A 27954-nucleotide genomic window follows, 5' to 3' on the forward strand; every position below is an offset into this window, starting at 1 on the left:
TTCTATAGGAGACCACCAATGTGTTGTCCGAACGTACTAACACATGGTGGCCCCTGAGGTCTGGGAGAAAGTGCCTGAGTGACAGGAACATGGCTGGGGGGTGGTCATGAGTGGCCGCTCAGCTCAGGGTCTGTGGAGCGGCCATCAGCTTTCGTGGCATATAAACCAGCAGGAGCTGATGGCCGCTCCACAGACCCTGAGCTGAGCGGCCACTCATGACCACCCCCCAGCCATTTAGGGAGGCATCTGTCATTAGCGTTAAGCGACGACAAGGAACCCCCAGAACTGGACCTTGGGATAGGAACCAAGGATCCTTCCACTTCACCAAGGCACGTAGGCATCGCCGCGTGACCTTGATCAAGCGAAACGGATTTCCCCTCGGGGAGAAGCCCTTGGTCCTGAGCCACCACTGTAAAGGTCTCATGTACAGCAGGCCAAAGGGTATCACGTTGGACGCTGCTGCCATTAGCCCCAGAATTCTTTGAAATTGTTTCACAGTGAATGACTGACCTAGCTTTATCTTGTTTACGGTATCCAGGATTGCTCTTATCCTGGGAGGAGATAGCTGAGCCGACATTTGTCTTGTGTCCCAGTCTACCCCCAGGAAAGTAGTGCTCTGTTGAGGTGCGAACACACTTTTCTTCATATTTAACCTTAGCCCCAACACCTTCATATGGGCGAAAACAGCATCTCGATGCTGAACCGCCAACTGTTCCGACTGCGCCAATATGAGCCAATCATCTATGTAATTGAGTACGCAAATGCCCTGGAGTCGCAATGGAGCCAAAGCTGCATCCACGCACTTCGTGAAAGTGCGGAGCGATAAAGCTAGGCCGAATGGCAGCACACGATACTGGTAAGCTTCGCCCCCGAAAGCAAACCTGAGGAGTTTTCTGTGACACGGAAGGATGGAGATGTGGAAGTATGCATCTTTTAGGTCTATTGTGACACACCAGTCCTCGGACCTGATCTGGCACATGATCTGTTTCAGCGTGAGCATTTTGAATTTTAATCTCTTTGCTGCCCTGTTTAACTGACACAGATCTAAAATAGGCCTTAGCCCCCCATCCTTCTTTGGAACTATGAAGTACCCGCTGTAAAACCCTGACTTTCTGCAGTGGTGAGGGACCCTTTCTATAGCCTCTTTTCGCAGAAGAGTCTGTACCTCTTGCTCCATGACCAGAGCCTGCTCGGGGCTTACTACTGTAGGAATAACCCCGCTGAATATGGGTGGGTGTAACCCGAATTCAATTATGTGCCCTTTTTCTACTGTGAGCAGGACCCATTCTGAGATATTGGGCAGAAGTTTCCACGCTGCCAGAAAATCTAAGGGAACCAGCCTCTCGAGGCTGGCCTCTGGTTTTCTCTGAGCGGTCAGCCCGATGTCCTGTAACAGCGTACCGGCAGGAAGCAAACAAATTGACCCCCTGAGGGCCCTCCTGGGAGGGCACGAACATCCCCACGTCGCTATGTTTCCGGGCTAACATGGAGATATGAGTTCACTGGGGACCACTGCGCCCTGAAATACCATAGGTGGCAGGGTTGGCAGAACGGCCCCCTGATGGCATCGAGAGAGAACGGGCGCCTCGGTGAGTTGCACTCTCCCGAAGGGGACTGCCATCGGAAGCCCTGACCTTATGGCGACAGGGCTTCTTCGCCGAGGCCTTCCTGGAGATAATGACAGACCTTAAGTCTGCCCTACCTTGGGAAGACCTCGGTTGAGCGCGCTGCCCGGACCCCCAGTTTTCTCTCTGTGGAGGAGCCCATGCAGCCATGCTCTCTTTTTGCTGTGCTCTGTGCGGGGAGGACGCACGCGGCTGGGGCTGCTCCCACCCAGCAGCGTATAATGTGTATAATATTTTGCGTATATTTATTTTTATTATTACTTTATGGTGCATGTGAGTTTTCAAATGTTTCTGGAGTTTGTTTATGTGAGTATTTTTTCCCAAAATGTGAACCATAAGATGAGACATTTGTGAGACCCCTGGGTAATGCAATGGTTTGGTCTAATTTCTTAAAAATTATTTTGTTTTCGATGGAGAGTCAGTTCTGGTGAGGGATCCCGGTCATAGAACATCAGAGACCCAGAGCTCACTTTGCTTTTCCCTTGCATTTAGTCATTTGTTTAATTTGATGTGACCCTTGTATAGGTAATTTGTTTTTTTCTCCCTTGAATAAACCAATATTTTGTTTACTTTATGAATGCCTCCTGAAAAGTTTTTGGAAGAACCTGACAAATGTAAACGGTGAAGGAGGATGTTATGATCAACAGTACCAAAAGCTGCAGTTAAGTCCAGGAGGATGAGAAGGGATGGGGAACCAGCATCTGCCACCATCAATAGATCGTTTGTGACCCTGACCCAAGCTGTTTCTGTGCTGTGTCCTGAACGGAAACCAGACTGAAATTTCTCATATAGATTGTTTTGCTCCAAATGGACCTGAAGCTGTGCAGCAACAACTTTTTCCAGCACCTTAGAGAGGTATGGGAGGTTGGAGATGGGCCTGTAGTTGTCAATAACATCTGGGTCTAAAGTGTTTTTTTTTTAAAGAAGTGGTCTGATGATAGCAGTTTTTGGAGATGAAGGAACATGGCCAGCCTGGAGGGAATTATTAATACTCTTGGTTATAAAGGGACTTAAGACACAGAGGTTAGATTTAACCAAGGCTGTTAGATTTAAGGCTTTCTAATAATATTACCAAGTGGCATCATATATATTGAGAATAAGAGGGCCTAACACAGATCCGTGCGGCACCCCATAATTTACAGACGTAGATTACCTAACTTAGATTTTTAAACAGACAAATTGGTAATGTTCTGATAGAACAATCGAAACCACTTTAATGCCTGTCCCCGAATACCAGTGTAATTTTGTAGTTGATCTTGTATTTTATGATCTATGGTGTCAAATACAGAACTAAGATCAAGTAAGACTAGTATTGAGTAATAGCCTTGGTCAGCAGCTAAGAGTAAGTCATTAGTAATTTTAATGAGCACAGTTTCTGTGTTATGATGGGGTCTAAATCCAGATTCGACCACCAATCTCACAGTCGAATCTTCGCGGGTGTTATGAAATGAGGATCATACCATTTTGGCAATATAGGGGTGCTCAATATTAGTGTTACAAAGACGTGGAGCGGTGCCGTACCTTTAAAATTTGAACATATATATATATACACACCGGCGGCGGCATTTGGCGCCTGTCCGCGGTGATTCAATTTATATTATATTTCCCTCAAATCAGTGAATGTACATACTCATTTCACCCTGTGCTACACGATACACTCATCATGCAGCTCTTCTGTCAGAAGTCGATTCAAAATTGAGCTTGCGTGTATATAATGTGCGTGTCTAGTGGCGGTGAGATAACTGAGATGCGGCGCTGAGCTTCGCGTCCGGTGTGCAACCCCAATTGGCTTAAGAACGTGCATGTAAACGCACTCAAAAGTTCTTAAAGTTCGTAAAGTGTTCTTTTCCTCTCTAGGCAGGTATTTTTTGTAGGTTTATTTATCAAAATGTTCTTTTACATATTTGTGTGATGTTCTGTATTTCGATCACAGCTTTAAAATGTTATGAGAGAACGGTTTACGAATGTTTGTCCACTACATTACCTTTTATTTAAACCTAAATAAGAAAGCCATTGTCAGTTTGTTTGCCAGTTGGCAGGCAGTTTTGGTCGCTTTATTAAAAGTGGTTGCTGTGTGCAGTGTGTAAATGAAAATAAAAATAATCCCCTCCCAACCCATTCACACACATAGATGTTTCGACTATTGGTCAACCATAGAGAGATTAGAAAATTCTGATCCAAATGTGTAAATCCTTAGTCGTGGACACCCCTAAATCAGACAATTACCTGTTACATTTGAAAAAAATATGCTTTAACCCTCTGGTGCTCTTCGGTCATTTCTGACCGAAAAAAATTCTGTTTTAAAATTTAAAAAATCCCAGCTTCATCGGAATGATATGAAACTTGGTGACTTTTTTAGCATTAGGTATGTAAACACACAGAAAAATTGGGGTCATGATTCGAGCATGGTAATTGGTCATTAAAAAAAAAGTAACGTTCATTGTCTTCGGTCCTAAATGACCGACCATAGGATATGAATGGGAAATCGGCAAAAATACAAAAATTCTCTGAATATTTGTGTGTACAATCTACAAATCGGCCACGATGCTGAAAAAAAGTACACAGCAGTAAAGGGATGAGACTCTAAAACATCAAGAGTGTGATACTGACACATCCAATCACACACACGCACACACATGCACACTTATACACACACACACCTATGAAAAATTTAACCTATGAACCACATTTTGAATTTTTAAAAATCACAGCTTCATCTGGAAATTATAAAACTTGGTGAAATTATAAAAGTAGGGCATGATTCGGGCCTGCTAAGTGGTCATAAAAAAATGACTTCCACTTGTGCTCTTTGGTCCAAAATGACCCCCATAGGAAATTAATGGGAAATCTGCAAAAACGTCTCGGGTTATGCATATAACCCATGTTCCCTGAGAGGGAACGAGACACTGCGTCATCGTAGATGACACATCGGGGAACGCCCTCGGCGTGACGCTACTGAAATCATTTGAAAAAGCCCAATCTTGATTGGTGTTGCGTCATGACGTAACGAGTGACGGCATACCCGGAGGTATAAAGGGACGCCGGCACAAGCATACACAGATACTGCGATGAAGCGGGACGCTCTGTCGATAGGCGGGGCTACGAGACGCAGTGTCTCGTTCCCTCTCAGGGAACATGGGTTATATGCATAACCCGAGACGTTCCCTTTATCGAGGGAACTCGCACTGCGTCATCGTAGATGACACATCGGGGAACGAGTACCCACTAGTCCTCGCCTATCTTGAGCCCCTTGGTATGGACCGAAGTGCATACTCAGGAGGCGAGCACCCTGGCGCCTGGCGTCGCCGGGAGGTGCAGACTGTAAAGTCTAATGGTCTGACTTCCTCCACTGGGCAGACCTCTCCCGATAGACCTTCAATGCCCGAACCGGGCAGAGGAGGTGAAGCCTGCCCACATCTGCCGTCACATGAGGCGGAGGATGGAATGCCTGGAGAACCACCGACCCTACCATGTTATATGGCAGTTTGGGTACGTACCCGGGGTCGGACGCAAGATGGCCTTCACTCCGCCCGGGGCAACTCCAAACAATTTGGCGTGAATGCCAATGCCTGGAGGACCCCCACTCTCCTCAGAGAAGTGATGGCAAGGAGAAAGGCAACCTTAAGCGGGAGGTTCTTGGCCTCGGCCAGCTCCAGTGGCTCGAAAGGGGCCTCAGCCAACCCTTCAAGCACTACTGCCAGATCCCAATATGGGATCCTGGAATGAGCCACAGGCCTCATCCTCCGTCCTCGGAGGAGTCGTACAACCAATGGTGTCTCCCCAGAGGTCCCTCACCTAACGGTGTGTGGAAAGCCCCTAACACTGCCACATACACCTTAAGTGTGGATGGGGTAAGCCCGGCAGAGACTCGATATTGGAGAAACTCCAGTACTGAAGCCACTGCGCAGTTAACTGGATTTACCTCACGGTCCCTGCACCAAGTGGAAACACCTTCCACTTCAGGTTGTACAGCCTCCTGTGGGAAGGAGCCCTAGAGCTGAGTAGGGTCTCAACGACACGTGCTGACAGACTCTCCTCTATGAGCTGTGCCCCCTTCAGGGGCCAGACCCATAGGTTCCATAAGTCCGGCTGGGGGTGTGCCCCCTGCCTGAGTCAGCAGATCCCTTCTCAAAGGAATCCGCCGTGGAAGGTCGTCTAGCAGAACTAAGATGTCGGAGAACCCTACTCTGGACGGCCACCGGGGTGCTAACAATAGCAGGCGGATGCCTTCCCGGCGGACCCGCTCCAGAACTCCCGGGAGCAGAGCGATCGGGGAAATGCGTACAGACGCAGCCTTGGCCACGTCTGTGATATGGCATCCAGGCCCAATGGAGCCGGATGCCTCCAATCCCCGGGCCTCAGCCCCTGCCTCGACAGGATGTCTGCTCCCTGATACTGGTCCCCAGGGATTCTAAGTGACAACAGTTTCCCTTGGGACCACAGGAGGACCTGATGCGCCAGTCTGCACAGAGGGCGCGATCTCAGACCCCCCTGACGATTTAGATACGATACCACGGCAGTGCTGTCGGATCGTATCAGGACATGGTGGCCGCGGAGGTCCGGGAGAAAGCTCCTCAGAGCCTTCTAGACCGCCAGCATTTCCAGGCAGTAGATGTGCCAGGATGAATGCCGGGTCCCACGGACCTCTCAAGCGGCCTTCCATGACCGTGCCCCAGCCAGTAAGGATGCATCTGTTGAACGGTTTCCGGCAATATGATGCTCCCAACACTAGCCCTAGGGACAGAAACCAAGGTTTCTTCCATATGACGAGGGAACGAACAAACGCATCTGTGCGTTACCCTGCTACGGAAGGGCTTGGTCTTCAGCCACCACTGTAGGGGTCTCATGTGGAGCAGGCCGAGCGGAATCACGCTGGACGCTGCTGTCATGATACCCAGCAGTCTCTGGAACTGCTTCACAGTGAGGCTGCGGCCTAGCTCTACTCCGGAGACCTCCGCCAGTATGGACTCGATACGTGCAGGGACCATAGCGCCTGCCTCGTTGTAAGTCTCATACGACTCCCAGGAACATAGTCCCTTGGGAGGGCGTCAACACTGTTGAGTCCCCACCCCCAAGCACCTCATATGGGCCAGAACGACACCTCGATGCCGAACCGCCCTATCGTACGACCTGGCCAGAATGAGCCAGTCGTCGATAACTGAGTACATGATGCCCTGGAGTCTAACAGAGCCAGAGCTGCATCCATGCACTTCGTGAAGGTGCGGGGTGAAAGAGCTAAGTCGAATGGAGAACCCGATATTGGTACGCTTCGCCCCCAAAAGCGAACCTCAGGACCTCCTGTGGGCAGGAAGGATGGGGATATGGAATATGCGTCTTTAGATCCATCGTGACGAACCAGTCCTCGAACTGGATCTGCGCACGATGTGACAGTGAGCATCTTGAACCTGAATCTCCTCAGAGAACGGTTCAAGTACCTCAGATCTAATAATAGACGCACCCCTCCATCCTCTTTGGAACCACGAAGTAGCGACCGTAACAGCCGAACCCCCTGTCTGGCGGAGGAATACACTATGTAGCCTCCTCTACCATCAGTGAGCACACTTCTGGTTCCATAACCTGCCACTGGGCTGGGCACACCACTATTCAGGCCACACCGATGAACCCCGGTGGTGGAACGCTGAACTGCAGTCCATACCCTTTGCCCATGGTACACAGGGCCCCAGCAGATATATTCGGGAGCATAACCATGCGCCGAGATATTCTACTAGGGGAACCAGCCTCTCAAGGCTGGTCTCTGGTACCCACCGAACCTCCTGCCCGACCCCCTGAAGCGGCCACCCGGCAGGGCTTAGTCGGGGAGGATTTTCGGAGTGCGAACGCGTTCGCTGCCCAGCTGCAGTCCTTCTAGAGGCAGCTCGAGCAGCATGCGCTCGCTGGAAGTCAATGTGGCCCGAGCGTCGTAGACGGCGGGTCGCAGCATCGACTTCCAGAAAACTCCACAGAGGAGGCGACCTCGATCGCTCCTCGGGAGAGGGGGCTGGCCAGCCGGCGACTGGGCTGGGCACACCACTATTCAGGCCACACCGATGAACCCCGGTGGTGGAACGCTGAACTGCAGTCCGTACCCTTTGCCCACGGTACACAGGGCCCCAGCAGATATATTCGGGAGCATAACCATGCGCCGAAATATTCTACTAGGGGAACCAGTCTCTCAAGGCTGGTCTCCGGTACCCACCGAACCTCCTGACCGACCCCCTGAAGCGGCCACCCGGCAGGGCTAGTCAGGGAGGATTTTCGGTGTGCGAACGCGTTCGCTGCCCAGCTGCAATCTTTCTAAAGGCGGCTAGAGCAGCATGTGTTCGCTGGAAGTCAATGTGGCCCGCGCGTCGTAAACGGCGGATCGCAGCATCGACTTCCAGCCAGCCGGCCACTGGGCTGGGCACACCACAATTCAGACCATACCAATGACTGGTATTGGAACACTGAACTGCAGTCAGTACCCCTTTGCCCACGGTACACAGGGCCCCAGCAGATATATTCGGGAGCATAACCATGCGCCGAGATATTCTACTAGGGGAACCCGCCTCTCAAGGCTGGTCTCTGGTACCCACCGAGCCTCCTGCCCGACCCCCTGAAGCGGCCACCCGGCAGGGCTTAGTCGGGGAGGATTTTCGGTGTTTGAACGCGTTTGCTGCCCAGCTGCCGTCTTTCTAGAGGCGGCTAAGGCAGCATGCGTCCGCTGGAAGTCAATGTGGCCCGAGCGTCGTAGACGGCGGATCACCGCATCGACTTCCATAAAACTCCACAGAGGAGGCGACCTCGATCGCTCCCCAGGAGAGGGGCTTCATCTGTTCTTAGATGAAAAACCCCGTGAACACATTTTTGGATGATAGGTTGATAATCTAACTCCTCAAAGTCAGATAAATCCCATTTAATTCCCCAGAATTAAATGCCCCTAATCACCCCTCAAGTGAACATGGTCTGAATGATAGGCTGAATGAACATATCCAACTCCTCAAAGTCAGATAATGTTTCATTTTAATCCCTCAGAATTAAATGCAGCCATAATCTCCAGACGATACTGTTTAAATATGTAATCAACAGATCGCCATCTACACGCTGCCTTTCCGCAACGCGAGATTCGACCCGTTTACAACATATTTGGCTTTCATCCCTCGAGATGAAACCCACAGGCGCGAGGCTGAAACACTCGAAAACGCACGGCTGTGCGCTGCGAGATATCTCAACAAACACAGCCAGCACCCTCAGGCACTGACTGCATGCCTCGCGCCAAACAGTATCACATGTACACCGCGTGTTCACTTGATAGCGTGTGTTCACTTTTGTTGCAGACCCGTCATCCACGCGCTGCCTCGACAACGCGCGATTCAGCCTGCATTAAGAGGTGGCGAGCTCTCTTCTACTTCACTCCGTCGACGCTAAGCACATCTAATTCCTCGGAATCAGATCGCTCAAGCATCTGGTTCTCCACTCCGGGGAAGAGCCGCATCGCGGGCTTCCGCACGGGGACGGAGAACACCGGGCTACTACAGGCAGCCCCCTCGGGGACTGCCCGAGCGCCCCTATTTTATGAATGAAGCAGCGTGCTTGGTGCTTACGTCACCCGCCTCGATGCTGAGCACATCTAACTCCTCAGAATCAGACGGCTCAAGCACCGGGTTCTCCACCCCGAGGGAAGAGGCCGCAGCGCGGGCTTCCACGCGGGGACGGAGAACATCCGAACTCTGTCAGCAGGGACTGAGAAAGTGCCTCCGCAGCCCCAGACCCGCTGACAAGTTCATTTGCGAGCTCGCTGATCTGCCGCCGTGCTGCCTCAACAGACGCGGGACAGAACTAAGAGGCTCACGAGCCTGCCACCTAATCTTATTGGACAAACAACACCAAATAGACAAACGATCAACACAGAGCGCAACCGCTGAAGAGCAGAAGCTGTGTATGCTTGTGCCGGCGTCCCTTTATACCTCCGGGTATGCCGTCACTCGTTACGTCATGACGCAACACCAATCAAGATTGGGCTTTTTCAAATGATTTCAGTAGCGTCACGCCGAGGGCGTTCCCCGATGTGTCATCTACGATGACGCAGTGCGAGTTCCCTCGATAAAGGGAACACAAATATTTGCAGAATATGTGTGTGTACAATCTACAAATCAGCCAGAATGCTGAAAAAAAGTACACAGCAGTATAGGGATGACACTCTAAAACATCAGGAGTGTGATATTGACACATCCACTCACATACACATGCACACTTATACACACACACACCCATGAAAAAATGAACCTATAAACTCAAATCCAGTTAAAAAATGTTATTGAAAGTGTTGAAAAGTGAACTTGGGAATTCACAAGCCCCTCCATAGAGACCTCTAGTGGATTACACCCATGGTTGCATAATTTCTTAAATAATTCCAAAAGAGGGCGCTAATCTGTCTTCAACCATTTTTTTTTGAAGGACTAGTCTCTATTTTAACCTAAAATACTGCAATAAATAAAATAAAAAATAAAAAATATATATTTTTTAATTATTTTATAATTTTAAATGGCAAAAATAGACAATAATTATTGCATTAATATTAAAAATACCATCAAATCATCTCAAAATACAAAATTAAAAAGAAAAAATATTATAGAAGAAAAATAAATTGCATTGGTTTTACTGGGGTGGAGGAAGTTTAATTTTTAGGTGTCCGGTCACTTATGACCGGGAAGACAACCAATGTAACCCCTAAACGAAGAGCACCAGAAATGCTCTATGCTTACATTTCCCTAAAAAAGCAGGAATGATCTCTGTTACCAGAGCTACCATCAGATAAGACTTATCAGATAAGAGGGAGAACCCTAGCCCTTTAACAGACTTTCCTGCATTAATTTATAGAAAAAACTGTTCTATAAATGAATGTGCACCCTAGGACATTGTGCGTATGATTAAAAGTGCGATGTGAAAAGTAAACAATGCGAGATCACATGTGCGTCAGACCGGAGTTCTCGCACAAGACTTGGAATTGTAAAAAAAAATTATAAACAGTAGAAAGTTTGCGCTCCAAATTGTCTGTGTGCTAATTTGTGGTGAAAAAGAAAAGAAAGATTATGAAGGAGGAACTTTTTGGAGAGACAGAGTATCACTCCCTCCACGAAATAAACGACACCATGGTTCTGGTTACTGATGGATTTATTGCAGGTCATCCTTTCTCCGTCATCACATTCACCGTCAATTTAATCCACCGTCAAACTACAGTATGACAATATAAAAGAAACATGTTGACATACACTATAAAGCGGTAAATACAAATAAACTCAGGAAATACAAACGTAATACACATACCTCGCTGGCTGCATATAACCAAGAGGGAATGAGTTGACTTGAAAATACCCGGTTCAAAACACAAAAATGAAAAACATCTTCACTTCTTTGAGCAAACATGAGCAACTATTGTAAACACAAGCTACTCTCTGCACATGGAGAAAAACGCTGCCTTCACCGAAATGTAAACATTTCCTGTTGCACCTTTTAAAAATGTCCGTGTGCAACACAAATGAACCTTAGTTCCTTATTGACATTAACACTCAATATTCATGAAAAGATTAAACGAATATAACAAAAAATGTTAAATAACAAAAATATGTATGGCAGTTATACTCCCACCAAATGACTATTTGTCATTTAACCTCACAACTTAAACCTTTTCACAGCTTAATCTCAACCATACAGTATGCCCTTAAACCTTACAGTAACCAAATACTGTATTAATCAAATGGCAACCATAACCTTTACTCTGCTTCAAGCAGCACAACTGTCTTTTGTACAGGCCTATCAAGGTAGACTGGCTTAGATATGCGTCTGCCCTGGCTGTCTAAGGTCGAGTCACTAATTAACAGTTTCACCTTTCGAACCTTTCCATCAGAGCTCGGATACACCTCTGTCACTCTTCCCAATCTCCATTGGTTACGTGGAGAACTGTCCTCCTGCAGGATGACAATATCATTAACCTTCGTATTTCTCTTCTCTTTCTGCCATATTTGTCTTTGCTGAAGATTAAGGAGATACTCCTTCTTCCATCTTGTCCAAAATTGGTTTGCCAAAAACTGCACCTGGCGCCATCTCTTGCGCAAGTATAGATCCTGACTCACAAACTCCCCTGGAGGTGGGGATATTATCTTAGACTTCATCATAAGAATGTGATTGGGCATGAGAGGTTCAAGGCTTGTTGGGTCATTTAAATGCTCTACTGTCAGAGGTCTACTATTTATAATAGCCATCACTTCATACAGAAAGGTTCTGAGCGAAGTACTGTCGAGTCGTTTAGCAGACTGGTCAAGCATTGCAGTTAAAATACTTCTGATCGTCCTTATTTGCCTCTCCCATACGCCTCCCATGTGGCTCGATGATGGGAAATTCATTATGAACTCACATCCGTATTCCTTTAACTGTTCATGATCCATATTTTTCATTGCATTCATGAACTCTCCTCTTGCACCCACAAAGTTAGTGCCTTGATCACATCTCAACTGTCTTACATGTCCACGTATTGCGATGAATCCACGCAATGCGTTGATAAAAGCATCCGTAGTGAGGTCATCAAGCATTTCAATATGTATAGCTCTAGAGCACATACAGGTGAAAATAAGACCATATTTCTTCAGTTCCTTTCTTGCTTCCTTCACATAGAACGGTCCAAAGCAGTCTATGCCACAATATGTGAAAGGAGGTGTCATTTCCATTCTTTCTTCTGGCAAATCAGCCATTTTAGGATCTTGTGTGTTCCTTCGGTACCTTCTGCATGTTGTGCACTTGTAAATATGTGAGGAAACTGCACTGCTGCATCCTATGACCCACACTCCATTGGATCGCAATTCATTGGCTGTTATTCCTCTTCCTTGATGATGCACCCTTTCATGGTAGTGCTTAATAAGCAGCGACGATACATGACTCTTATTTGGTACAATGGCCGGATGCTTGACATGAGGATGAAGAACAGATCTTGTCAAACGTCCTCCAACCCTAAGCACACCATGCTCATCTACAAACGGACTCAGTTTGTGTAGTTTGTCTTTGGGTTTTACTTCTTTGCCTTGCTTTATACCTCTGATTTCACTGCTGAATGCTTCCCTCTGAACCAATTTGATTATAAACAGCTCTGCTTCTTGCCTTTCCTCAATACTTGTTGCTCCACTTACTTTATCTTTGGTACCCTTGATCTGCTTAGCATGACGCTTTAGAAGAGCAATAGCCTTGACAGCTCTTTTCCAGTCTGAGAACTTGGTTAGGCGGTCTAACAATGTCCTCTCCCCCCTCACCTTGGTGCAGAGCACCAGGCCCTTTCTTAGTTCCGGATCATCATCATAGACTTCTCCCACCATAACATCTCCTCTGGGTAGCTCTCTTTCCCATAAAAAATCTGGGCCAGTGAACCAATTTGAAGCAACAAGCTGCTCTGCGGAAAGACCTCTCGATGCATGATCCGCAGGATTATCTTCAGACCTTACAAAATGCCATTGTGCAGGATCCGTAGTGGACTTGATTCTTTGGATTCTGTTCGCCACAAAAACATGAAACCTTCTGGCATCATTGTTTATATAGCCGAGGACAACCTTTTAGTCAGTCCAAAAATGTTCTTGAAGACCTTCTATTTCAAGTTCATTTCTGAGCATAACACTTATTCTTGCCGCTATCACTGCAGCCGACAACTCAAGCCGTGGCACTGTGGTTACCTTGGTAGGAGCAACCCGTGCCTTTCCCATGACTAATGTGCAGTGAACATCTCCCTTGACGTCGACTGCTCTGAGGTAAGTACATTCCCCATAACCGATGACACTTGCATCTGCGAAGTGATGAAGTTCGTACTGCTTGACATCCTTGAAGTTATCTGGGATATAGCACCTTCTGATCCTTACATCCGATAAGTTTCGAAGATCTTGAAGCCAAATTTCCCACTGTGCTCTTAGCACTTGTGGGAGCGGCTCATCCCAAGTTACTTTGTCTCGACATAGTTGCTGTAGGATCTGCTTTCCACGGAGAATAAAAGGCGCTACGAAACCCAATGGATCATAGATCGAAGCCACTGTAGAAAGTACTCCTCTTCTGGTATTTGGGTGTTCCTTGACGGTCACTCTGAACTGGAAATCATCAGAGGATACACACCATTGAACACCAAGAGCTCGTTCCATAAGTGCCTCCCCCAAAGCCATGTCAATGTCTTTGACACTTTCAGCACACTCGTCCATCGGTATTGATTTCATAACCTCCTTGCTGTTGGAGATGAACTTGTGTAATCTAAGCTTGCCTGTGCTGCAAAGTTCTCTCGCTTCTTTAATCAGTTGGATTGCTTCAGCGTCAGATGTTGCACACACCAATCCATCGTCAACATAAAAATTCCTTTGGATGAACTTAACCGTACTTGGGTTAAATTTATCCTGACCCTGAGCGGCTAGATGCTTAAGTCCAAAATTGGCACATCCAGGTGAGGAGGCTGCCCCAAATAGGTGGACCTTCATCCGAAAAATTGAGGGTGGAGACTCAAGATCACCGTTCTCCCACCATAAGAACCTTAGGTAGTCTTGGTGCTCAGGCTTTACATGGAACTGGTGGAACATTGTTTCCACGTCACACATGATGGCAATTGGGCCTTTGCGAAACCTACAAAGGACTCCCACCAAGGTGTTTGTGAGCTCTGGACCAGTAAGAAGTTGGTCATTCAGTGACGTTTCTTGAAACCTTGCTGAGCAGTCAAAGACCACTCGTATCTTCCCAGGCTTTTGGGGGTGGTATACGCCATGGTGGGGAATATACCAGACTGGTTGATTGTGAAGCTCTTCTCCAGGGACCTTTTCTGCGTCGCCACGAGCAATAATGTCTTTCATAAACCCCAAATAGTCAGTGCAGTATTGCTGATCTCTCCTGAGCCTTCGTTCTAATGACATTAGACGTCGAACAGCACATGATTTATTATTTGGTAGATTAGGTCTGTCTTGTTTGAAAGGCAAGGGCATTTCAAAATGACCGTCTTGCTTCTGTCTGATACCGTCTTTTAGTTTAGCCGAGAAGTGAAGATCTTCTTGAGAGAAGGTGGTCTCGTCTCCAGCTTGCTCACTGAAATCAGATTCCAGCATCTTAATTATGTCAACTGGAGTGACCATCTCACTGATCTGGGTATTGCAAACATAGTGGACTTCTCCTTTAAGCTTGACCATTGCATTAACTTCTGGCATGACTTGTTTTACGATGATGCGGTGACTTACTCCAATTGCATCACCGTAGTGTTCACCGGGGTCACCATAACTCACTATGCTCCATCCTAAGTCGGTCTTCTGAGCAAATGGCTGGCTTTCTTCTCCACAAACGACTTCTCGAGGCATTAGAGCTTGTGGGCAATTGTACCCAATCAACAGACCAATTTCACATTCCTTTTGAGGTGCGATGTGGTCAGCAAGATGCTCCAAATGAGGCCATGCCTTTGCTGTCTCAGGCACTGGGATGTGTGTGCGATTAGCAGGAATGAAGTCACGAGTGTAAACTGTTGGCACTGTTAACTTCTTGGAGGAAAACAGGCCCCTTATTTGTAGGCTATTAAGTCTTTTACAGTGAACGATTGTCCCCTTTGATGACATTGTAGATAGTTTTAACTTAACTTGTTCAGTGTTTGTATCAAGAACATCTGCCACCTCATTAAGAATGAATGAAGAGTCACTCTGTGAATCTAACAGAGCATAGACGAGAACTTCCTTGCCTGGATCACTTGGCGTTGACACATAGACAGGCACTATTGCTGACGTCTGTGTACTATTAGTGTCTTGTACAACTCTGTTAGAGGTTGTTTCCTTTGTGACGTCTGGTGGTTGAGTTCTTTCCTTAGATTGTTCTTTCTTTAGTTCTTGGTCCCTTTTTGAACGTTCTTCGTGCAGGCAGGTGGGGTGCCTCCTTGAGCATAAATCACAGACCATCCGGTTACTGCAGCTCTTCGACTGGTGGCCAGGGCTCAAACAGCAGAAGCACAGTTTTTCACTTTGCATAAATTTTACGCGGTCAGTAACTGGCTTCTCTCTTAATTTATAGCACTTGTTTAAGCTGTGTCCTGATTTTTGACAAAACACACATGTGACTTTTTTCCTTTCAGTGGTGTTTGTTGTGAAGATTTTGGCACCTACAGTTTGGTTCTTGGAGGCCATAATGTTCTGGGTTCTGATCCTTGCTTTATCAGATTCACTTTGCCGTAACGCATGGAAGGATGTAATGGGGTTGCAAGCGATGCTAGCTTCCATTGAAAGGAACGTCACAAAATAACTGAAGCTTGGGAACTTTCCGTGTTGAAGTTGATATTGTGTGGCCTGTCGGTTCCATCCGGAGCTTAACCAGTCAGGTAACTTGGCAGTAAGTTTTTGATTCTCAATTCCATCATTAAGAATGTGAAGACTGTCATTGTTAGCCATAGCACTCTCACAACTGCGTAAAAGGTCCACAAATTTTCTCAACTCAGCACTCTCTCTTGAAGCTATTTTTGGCCATGAATGAAGTTTGTCTCGGAAAGCCTTGGCAATTACAAAGGGTTGGCCATATCTTTCATTGAGCAGGTCCCATGCTGCATTGTATGAATCTTCTGAACCAGCCAGAAAATGACCTTCTAGGGCTTCTCTAGCAGCTCCTCCGACATACCTTTGAAGGAAGAAGACTTTCTCTGCGGTTGGAATATTCTTTTTCTCTATAAGTGTCTGAAAGGAGGATTTCCAGTGATTAAACTTGAGTGGATCTCCACTAAATATTGAAGGCTCTGGAATGGGTAGCCTGTTTGCTGTCATAGCTTCAGCTAAGACCTTCACCAGCTCTCGTATGTCATTTTGAGGTTCACTTTTTGGAGTCACATCTCTAAGCGGTGGTGGATGCTTATCAGCAACACCTGCTTGATAGATTATCTGCATATCTGTCGGCAACTCAGCCTCAGAATTTTGTGGTACAAAATCTTGGGTTGGATAGAACTCATTTGCATTGTACACTTGCAGCTTTGCTTTAGCTGCATTTAGCCTCTTTAGCTCTTCCAAACGCTCAAGTTCTCTTTTCAAAATTTCAACTGACCTTTTCCTTGCAGCATTCTCTTCATGTTGCCTCTTTAACAGTGCAGCCTCTTGTCTCTCTCTTTCTATCTTGCGTTCAATTTCTTCCTTTTCTCTTTGAAGACGGCGAGTCGATGCAGCTGCTTCTTGGTCTGCAACTATCAACTTATCCTCAGCTTCGTGTCTCTGCAGTTCGGCTTGTTGGCTATCTTGCTCACTCATAATCTTCAATACAGCCTGTGTATGTGCATACTCAGCAGCAGCTTCTTGTCTTCTGGATGAGGATACAGCAGAGTGAATGGAATTAGCCTTAGCATTACTGCTCTGAAATGAAACACTGGAGGTTGAAGACGCAAATACAGATGAAGCATCAGGCCAAATAATTTCCTCCTCATTTCCTTGAATTTGAGACTGTGCATTCTGTATTACATTTCTGGTGACGGATACACATCTGTCCAACTTGCGTCTCATGTCATGAGCTGGGCTGTCAATCTTTCGGTATTCATCATAAACACTATTCAGCTCAGTTTCTTCTCTTTGAATACCTTTAATGTGTTCTTGGAGGATATCACTGGGATCTTGTTTGATTACAGATTTTTTAGCCACCTTAGTCAAAACTTTCCAGCGTTCATAAATACTGCCAAAGCGAAGTAATAATCCTTTCACCTTTTCCTTCTGAAATTCCCTTCCTTTCTCTGTTAATGTTCGATCTCTTTCACTTCTACGAGGCTCTGCAGGCTGTACTGCTGGTTGTACATTGCTAGACTTCCCTAACACTTCTTCCCTTTCACTTGTTTGAGACATCTTACATTATCTGGGAAATGCCTGTACACACTTAAATTAGTTGTGTATTAACAGCGAAATCTCCTTTTTCTTTTCTTTTCTTTTCTTTTCTGGTTATCAAATTATGTCAATGTTCAATTAAGCAACTTTCAATTAAAGCAACACTCTAAAGACTTGGTAATATTAAGTGAACATCCTTAGAAAAGAATAAATTCAAAAAACTGAAAAATATTAGCTTGCTTAAATGTGCACAAATTATTTACTCCTTTTAAATAATTAACTTTCTTCAATAGACAATGTCAATAAATTCCCCGTATACAAGATAAATCACAGTTATTATTAAGGTTACACACAGTCCCTTGTAGTGTTCAAACTTATTGTCACCTTTCAGAACATAAGCTTAAGTGTCTGACTTTTGGACGTCTTAATGAAACACTGATGAACTGCAGGTCCTTAACGTAAACATGGGCTTATCTGTGTAACGTTACATCCCGCCTTGCCGAGTGTGACGCAGTTGGTCTGGGCCGGGCACTAGCAGCTTCGGGAACGTTGACGCAGGTCCGAGTTTGACTATCACTCCCTCCACGAAATAAACGACACCATGGTTCTGGTTACTGATGGATTTATTGCATGTCATCCTTTCTCCGTCATCACATTCACCGTCAATTTAATCCACCGTCAAACTACAGTATGACAATATAAAAGAAACATGTTGACATACACTATAAAGCGGTAAATACAAATAAACTCAGGAAATACAAACGTAATACACATACCTCGCTGGCTGCATATAACCAAGAGGGAATGAGTTGACTTGAAAATACCCGGTTCAAAACACAAAAATGAAAAACATCTTCACTTCTTTGAGCAAACATGAGCAACTATTGTAAACACAAGCTACTCTCTGCACATGGAGAAAAACGCTGCCTTCACCGAAATGTAAACATTTCCTGTTGCACCTTTTAAAAATGTCCGTGTGCAACACAAATGAACCTTAGTTCCTTATTGACATTAACACTCAATATTCATGAAAAGATTAAACGAATATAACAAAAAATGTTAAATAACAAAAATATGTATGGCAGTTATACAGAGGGAGCAAGGATTGTGTTCTGCAAAGAGAGTTTGAGGTAAATAAATATTTTTGTAATGGGCTGCTGCTGCGGCTGGACGTGCAAATGTTTGGGCTTTGTTTCTGTTTGATATAATTGTAAATATATCTATTAAAATACTGATATTCTGGTCTATATACCTCCTGCTACCCTGTATCTCATGCTTACATTGGCTGTCGGTCATCGCAATGTCATTTTCAGTCAGAACTCATTTCACACAGCAGGAGTTTGAAACGCCGACAGGTCCAGATAATTAGCATGCCAAATATCTAACGGGCGTCAGAGATTCTCTCTTATCGCGTCTCTGATCATTCACACTGCGTGATTGTCACTCACATGCATGAGCACCGATTTGCCTATGATCATTTGTCTGCGATTTTGCAAGACCTGTCGGTGAGCCAAAATCGGGGCTAAAATCAGGCAGTGTGAACTCGGCTTAAAAGTATGTGGCCACGGGGAAGGATGTTGGGGAATTTCAGGTGGTAAACATGGAAACTTTCCACACGGGGGATTCTGGTAATGTGTCAGATGTGTCAGGGTTGTACCTTTGGAGCAGCTTTCGGAAGTTCCAGAGAACACTACCTTGTTGGGTAATGGGGGCTCCTGTCATTAAATTTCGGGTGCGTCATCATGTGAATTTTCTATTAACGATGTTGGCGATCTCTTGGAGTCTGATGTGAAAGTTTCTCTGTCTGATTTATTTGATGATGTCAGTGGAGATGGAGTAAGCGAGTGTGTTGATCATGCCATTTCCTGTGATTTGACTGTGTCAACCAAAGATATAATCTGCAACCTCGACTTGTCCCCAGGTTTGGGGTTGGGCAAAAAATAGATGGACAATTTCATTTCACACAGACATGTTGGACTTAAAGTGAGCATATGATTGAGGTGTGTATTTTAATTTCTACACCACTGTAATACAATGCCACTTTACTATATTGTTAATGTTTTTTGTTGACTGTTTCTAGGTTAATCAAAGTTGTGTTTTGTTCTTGTGAACATAATACAAGATTTTTTCCTGTAAAAGGTATTTTTCCATGGGTTTATGCCTATGAAGAATCTGAACTGTGCATGTGCATAGAGTGCGCGCGTCTGTGAGGGAATGTCAACAGTGCAGAAGAGGAGATACCGTTCTATTGACTTTGTACTTATTTCGCTTTTATTTTTATTTTCTATTTGTGACCCAAGTTGAATGTTTATTTGTATCCTTTTATCTCACTTATCCTCATGTACCAACATTTCAACATCACCTCAGCCTCTTCATTACAGCTATTATGTCTATCTATTCAAAAATAAAGGTGATGTTATATTTATGTGGGTCCTAGTACATATGGGTATTATAGGAAATGAAAAGGTAGAAAAAATAGCAAAGAAAGCATGGCAAAAAGAGAGTATTGAAGTAGATATCCACCTTTCAAGATCAGAAGGAAAGACTATAGTGTGTGGGAAAATTATTATGGCAACAAAGGTGGGACCAAGAAATAAAAGGAAGACATTTATACTCACACTCTATGATGCTGGGTTGTTTTTTAACCCAAAATGCTGGGTTAAGACTGTTGGGTAATTTTTGTTGGTTTATTTGATCACATTTTAAACACCATTTGGTAGTATCAAATTTCCAGTATTTGGGCTAAACCTGCTGGGTTGCAATGCTTGGTCGATTCTACCCAGCGCTTGGTTGTTTCGCGTGCTTCCCGCCTTTATTCGTCTAAATTCGCTCCCAAACTGTCATTTTGAAAGGACAATGCAAAAGACACAGCTACTGGTTGCAGATGTTTTAAGATAAGTTCATATGTTTGCATTAATAATCATTTTAATTAGCATAATTATAGTTTTTTTCTTCCTCGCAGCAACAATTCTTACGCTTACATGACGTTGAGACGACACAATTTTACCTCAGAATCCGATGCACGTTACTGAATCGTGTTAGTTTAGGTAGGCATGTGAGACGATAGATTAATGCAGTTTGTGATTACATGGAACCATGATCCCCTTACGAAAATGAACCATGGTTTTATGTAGGGATGTCACAAGCAGTGTTGTGCAAGTTACTTCCAAACTGTAATATATTATAGATTACTTATTACTGCTATTTAAAAGTAATTCATTACATTACAATATTACTGTCTCAGAATTGTAATGCGTTACATTACTCCTGTATTACTTTTGAGTTACTTTCACCAAAATAACTTCAGAAGTAGCCTAGCTCTTAACATTCTAAAATGTAGGCTACCAGAGAGCATTTTACATCCAGTAGAAGGCGATATGATGAAGCATAATGACATGGACTATCCAGGCTAACAATAGAGAATTGGCAAAAAAGTGAATGCTGAAGACAATGCAAGAAATCATGACGATCCAACTCTGTTATAAGTATTATTTTAGAGGTAAAGTGATTATCTGGCAATATCTGGGAATAGCTTCTGTTCATAGACAGAACAGAACTGTGTAAACTCTAAGTTATGACAATATGCGCATTTGTTCTTTTCTTATTGTTGCGACATAGTTGTGAGATAGTTATTTCGGTTTTAGAAAAAGGTTGCATTTGACTGCATTTGCATTTGACTAGCCTACGTTCTTGTCCTTATCTCTGATAAACTAAGCAATGCGCATCCATCTCGCGAATGTACAGTAGGGATGAGACGGTGCATGGGACATTTTCCCACCGGTTAATCAAAGTGTGATGACCACCGGTATCTGGGCTTTTAAATCACTATTCTATTTAACCGAAAGGAACATGCGCACTGCCGCTTGGGCATTAATAACGGGAGCGGATGCAAAGCGAGTGCTTTCAATGAATTCCTATAAAAGTTAAGCTTCCATATGAACTGAAAACGCGCCAGTGCGCGCACACTGTGAATTACAGCTCGTTAGTAAATGCGCGCTCTGTGTGGCCAAGCAGATTTTTAGTTTCGGTTTAAAATTAGCCTATTATTCTTAATGAAATACACAACACAATGACAAACCCCCTTTAATAGGTGCTTTTACATTTTACTTTAAAACCAAATCTTCCGCGATCATCTGTCAGCTCAAGATCACGTTCTCATGCTTAGCAGACACCTTCCGTTTTTATTTGAACGGTCTGTTCTCTAACTGAACTAAATTACTTTATTACTATAAAAAAATCTAAACGACGGTGTCACGGTGTGCAGTAGTCTTATTCTGTCATCTTCACCCAAGTGTTGTTTATAGGCATTAGGCCTATAGTTTGGCTCAGCAGCGCGCACCTTGTCTCTCGTCCGTCCTTCGACGCGCTTGCCGTTGTGCTATTCTTTGAAACGACAGAGCCTTTAAACCTTCTTTAGCCACTTTTCTACTGGCCAGCGCGAGCACAGAGGCTGAAATCATGCCTGCGGCACTTTTGTAAAATCCGCAATAAACACGTACGCTTTCACTGGACTATGTCACACAATATCCAAATGTACACCAGCAAGAGGGAGATGAATGTAAGTACTAAATTGAAGGAAAATGAAGTAAATCACTATACAAAAATATATCAGAAGCTGTCATTTAGTATTTAATTACTAACCTGGACACCACACGCGGCTATTGAATGACCACGAACAGGTAATAACTTGCATTTTTCCTGCATTAATGTATCGCGCCTTTTTTTCCTTTTCCTTTTCCTTTTATTGTATTTTTTGGGGGGGTAACGCAAGCGTTACTGGAAATGTACCGAGTAAAATATTACTGAAAATTGATTAGTAATGCCTTACACTACTGCGTTACAGCAAAAAGTAATAAGTTACTGTAATGTATTACTTTTGTAATGCGTTACTCCCAACACTGGTCACAAGTACCGGTACTTCGGTACCAAGTACATACTGACATTTTTAAAATGTGACGATAGCCTGTATAGCATTGACTCACAAGTTTGGTCCCGCAGCTGCGTTCAGTCACGTCACGCAGGGCTCCAGACTGTAGCAGAATATATACCAGTGTCTGTGTATATTAAATACTATTTAAATATTTATATCTCTTCATTACTCATTACTCTTCCATGTTTTGCATCTCTGTGTGAATGACGGGGGCGCATGTGCTCCTACACACGCGCGCCACACACTCGCTGTCTTTTTAGCCTCTGCCATGTCACTGAGGACATGAGAATTTACTGTTTCATTTGAGAAAATCATATCATGAACACAAATACTCATGGGTCAAAATAAACCCGTCAAAATAAAAGTTTGATTTAAACGTGAATAAACTGACAGAATATATTAGGTTTGTAGTTGTCATTGTTGACAATTTTAACACATTTGTGTGTTGTACCATTTGTCAAGCAATAAAAATGATTGTTTTAACAGTCTAAACATGCATTCTTCATTTGTTCTTTCATGATTGTCTAGTTTTACAGTAGGCTAATGCACAGGATGAATTTTAAGAACAACCCAGCAAGAATAACCCAGAATAGCAAATCCATTAATGGTAAAAATTGACTACAGTTTGGGTTTTATCAACAGCCCAGCCTGCTGGGTTAAAATGCCATTCGGTTAATTTAACCCAGCTTGTGTACTGTCCAATATTTACCCAGCGCTGAGTTGCCAATTGGGTTGTTTTTAACCCAGCCATTTTTAGAGTGCAATTAAAAAAAAGAGTTGGCACTGTGGAAAATAAGAGAGGAAACAGAAGAGAATAGACTACTGTAACCAGATTAAGAATAGGACATACTAAATGAAATTGAACTCTTCATATAATGGATAAACATCCTACTGGGTTTTGTGACCAAGACTGTTAGGTGATTTTTGTTGGTTTATTTGATCACATTTAAACACCATTGGGTAGTTTCAAATTTCCAATCGTTGGGTTAAACCTGCTGAGTCACAATGCTGATTTTACCCAGTGCTTGGTTGTTTCATGCACTCTAAAAAATGCTGGGTTAAAAACAACCCAAGTTGGGTTGAAACTGCACCGACCAAACAATTGGGTTGTTTTAACCCAATGGTTGAGTTGTTCTTACCCAGCAATTGGGTTGTCTTAAGCAACATTTAACCCAACCACTGGGTTAAAACAACTCAACCATTGGGTTAAAACAACTCAATTGATGGGTCGGTGCAGTTTCAACCCAACTTGGGTTGTTTTTAACCCAGCATTTTTTAGAGTGTGTGCTTCCTGCCATGATGTTTAAATTCGTCATTTTCAAAGGACAATGCAAAAGGCAAAGCCACTGGTTGCAGATGTTTTAAGATAAGTTCAAATAATGTTTTCATTTATAGCCATTTTAATTCTGCCTGAAGGACTCGGGATAATTAATGCTGTAACAATAATATTTATTTAGGAGCTCAGCAAGTGTCACGTTACACACACAAGAAAACAGGTGCGAGGACTCAAGTGCAAAGGAGTGTATTTATTATAACAAAAGAAACATAAACACAAAACAAAAACCCACAATGGGGCAAAACATAATCATAATCAGAGAACACAAATAAACTCAAAAAAACATACCAGCGGGGAAATAGGAGACGTAGACATACAAGGATCCAACAACAGACTGACAAACACAAGGAGCTATAAAGGGAAGAAATCAAGAGGGGAATCAGGGAACACAGGTGGGGCCACTAAACACTAATCAGATAATAAGGGGGAGGGATCTGACAATGATACGAGCACATGCTCAACATAAACCCACATGTGCACACAAGACAGGACAGGCATGTGACATTACCCCCTCCTTAAGGAGCGGCTACCAGATGCTCCACTAGGGACAGGGAGAAACATGGGAGAAACAGACCAGGGCGGGTCGGGAGGGACAGACCAGGGCGGGACGGGAGGGACAGACCAGGGCGGGATGGGAGGGGCAGACCAGGACGGGGGCGGGACGGGAGGGACAGGCCAGGGTGGGGCGGGACGGGAGGGACGGACCAGTGTGGGACAAGAGGGACGGACCAGGGGGGCACGAGAGGGACAGGGGAAACAGACAAGGAAGGAACAGACAAGGGAGGGGTAAACAAGGGAGGAAAAAGAAAAAAAAAAGTTCAGGAGGCCATGGTGGCCCACAAAGTTCAAATGGCCAGGGCGGCCCGCCGAGTTCAGGTGGCTGGGGCGGCCCGCAGAGCTCAGATAGCCAGGGCGGCACGGGCAGAGCAGGGTGTCAGGGAGGGATGGGCAGAGCAGGGTGCCAGGGAGGCACGGTGAGAGCAGGACGCCTGGGAGGATCGGTGAGAGCAGGACGCCTCAGTGGCGCAGGGAGAGCAGGGCGCCTCAGAGGCACAGGGAGAGCAGGGCGCCTCAGTGGCGCAGGCCGACCAGGGTGCCTCAGAGGCGCAGGCAGAGCAGGGCGCCTCGACGGCGCAAGCAGAGCAGGACACTGGGGAAACTTCTCCGGTCCAGCAGTGTCCAACGGAACAGAGTCCACCGGCATTGGGACCACTGGAATTCGGACCACCGGCACAGGGACCACCGGAACACGATCCACCAGCACTGGGACCACCGGCATCGGGAACACCAGAATACGATCGACTGGAACACGATCCACCGGCATTGGGACCACCAGAACACGATCCACCGGCACAGGGACCACCAGAACACAATCCACCGGCACAGGGACCACCGGAACACAATCCACCGGCACAGGGACCACCGGAATACGATCCACTGGCACTCGATCTGCCGGCACTGGGACCACCGGAATACGATCCACCGGTACTGGGACCACCGGCACTGGGACAGAAAGAGTCTCTCTCCACCTCCTCCTCAGTTTCTGGGCCATCAAACTTAGGACCCCCGGAGCAGGGACCACCGGAACTACATCCACGGGAATAGGAACCACTGGAACACGGACCACCGGAGTTATCGGAACCCTGGTCCTAGGAAGACTGGAGTCCAGCCGATCCACGAACTCCCTGAAACCAGGAGTCCCCATTCTCTCTTATCTCTCTTTTATCTCCCTAGGACTGAGAAGCATATCCAGACAGAGGTTAAACACCTCTTTGTCCTTGGCAGGCAAACTCCTTTACACCCGCCCCCTGTTGACGGATGTACTTGGAGTTTACCTGCCACATCACCTGTAAATGTCTTTCAAGGTCCATGTCCACAGAAAACAAACAATACACGAAACACCTCCTGCTGAGTCCTCCTAGTAGGGTTGGATCCTTCTGACACGTTACACACGAGAAAACAGGTGCGAGGACTCAAGTGCAAAGGAGTGTATTTATTATAACAAAAGAAACATAAACACAAAACAAAAACCCACAATGGGCCACAGGCCATCCTTTGATAGTACACATGGGCCACAGGTCATCTTTTGATAGTACACATGGGCCACAGGCCATCCTTTGATAGTATACACGTGGGCCACAGGTCATCTTTTGATAGTACACATGGGCCACAGGCTATCTTTTGATAAGACACATGGGCCACAGGCCATCTTTTGATAAGACACATGGGCCACAGGCCAACTTTTGATCGGACACATGGGCCACAGGCCATCTTTTGATCGGACACATGGGCCACAGGCCAACTTCTGATAGGACGCATGGCCACAAACCATCTTTTGATAGGACATATGCACCACAGACCATCTTTAATATAATATAAGACCACTGAATCATTCGGCTCAGAACACCACCAGCAATAGTTGAATAGGAATTTATCTGAACCATTACTGGCGAGCTTGTTGAGCTTCGAGGATGATTTTTGAATCAGGTTTTATACAGACTCGAAAGCAGAAGAAGACCATCTGCCCAGGATTTTGATGGCTGCTGTAGAGATGCCGCACTCGGCTGCTGAAGTGGCTGCCCTGATCCTAAAGAATGTCTGGTATAGAGGGGTGGAAAGACTGCAACTTACAAGGACAGATGAGAGGTGTGGGTCTGAAACCCGGCCTTAGAGAGAGGAGCGCCGTTGTGAAAAATATTTATAAATCTTAGCCGAACATTAAAATAAAAGATCATGGATGTAAGGGTAGAATACTTACCGTATAAGATTTAATTAAAAGGATTTTGTTGATAAAGTGTTACTTATCTGATGCTTATTACGACGCATGGGTAATCTTAGTATTACCTGAAGGTTAAATCTTTACTATAGATTTAAAGTGCTGAAGAAATCCATCTTGACTAGGGCTGCATGATAATCCGCAATATCGCACGCAATTTGGCAGAGGCTGTGATAATTGCCTGTGCAGCTTCTCAGAGTGGCACAGCCACGATCGGCAGCAGCGCTGCTCCGCAAGCCAGAGGGCCCTCTCGCGCAGAGAACTCCAAGTGCTTGGAGAATATCTTTACAGGAACAAAGCCGCACAGTTAAATCAACCATAGCCTCGTGTTGAAAAGGCAAAGTAGAGATGAAGGCTACGATAGGCCACCTGCACAGAGATCATGTTAGACCACTGACAAGTTCATGAAAGCTTATAGATACTAATGAAAACAGGATCAGTGAGCAGTAGTAAATTCAAGAAGCATACCGCCACCTGTGATTGCATGACAATTATTACTTGACGTTGGAGTGTTTGAGCAATTTGCGTCAGAACTTGCTTGTACTATATACTGATGGCGACGATGTACACAACACCATGATAGAGGAAGCAGACTCTGCATGTTTATGCTGCATTTGTAGCAACCTGATCCAAGAGAATGTCCTATTCATATACGGGTTGGAGAACCGTAGTTCTTTGTATCTGCAGTTGGAGGAGTTGAAATCATAGGCATGCCTTCCGCTTACGGCTTGATAAAACTAGCCATCAGAACCTAGGGAACCCACAAGAGAGAAACCTGAACAGCATGACCGATGAGTAAAAGAAATAGATCAAAATATACAAACTATTGAGGACCTAAGGATATGCCCTTGTAGAAAATAAGTGTATAATTATATGATGGCACTTTACTAGCTAATGACCATAGCTAGCTGCTGGACCCTATAAACCTATGAGAACGATCATCAATGCAGTAATCATCTTTGATACCCTACTCCGGGTTCGTACTGTGCAATTGAGACAAATATCGCGATCCTGAAAACTTTTTCCCTAGCTGACATGTATTTAATAGTTATTTGATAATTCACTAACTGCTAATTTTGCCTGCGAGGGAACACATTCAACCGATGTAGAGTAGACGTGTAATAGATTCAAACTGCAGTGTGGTCAGATTAGACAAAACAGTTTACGTTAGAGAAGGATTTTGGCTGCAATTAAGCATTTGACAGTTCATGCATTTATAAAGGGAGCACCCTTGCTCACTTACTGAATTCATAAATGATTTGAATAATTATGTTTCTGCGCTGTGGTTTAATTGCTATACAGGATGCAATCACAGTTACTGATGTAAAGACAGTTAATTTGTGCAGAGAAGAAAATTAGTGCTGCTATCAAATAACTAGTTAAACCTTGTTGTAAATGCGAACCTTAACCAGAATTTGGCGCTGTAAATACAAGCGAGAATACACATATGTGTTTTATTATAATTGAAGCACTGTGTCCTA

The 27954-nt window shown here is 45.0% G+C and overlaps 1 long non-coding RNA gene across 1 annotated transcript in view; it reads right to left on the reverse strand.

Moving 5' to 3' along the window:
- Window positions 1-27954, reverse strand: part of LOC137040451 (uncharacterized) — a 130812-nt gene that overhangs the window by 42087 nt on the left and 60771 nt on the right. The window lies entirely within an intron of this gene.

Source organism: Pseudorasbora parva, chromosome 14, assembly GCF_024679245.1.
Source record: "Pseudorasbora parva isolate DD20220531a chromosome 14, ASM2467924v1, whole genome shotgun sequence".
NCBI lineage: Eukaryota > Metazoa > Chordata > Actinopteri > Cypriniformes > Gobionidae > Pseudorasbora > Pseudorasbora parva.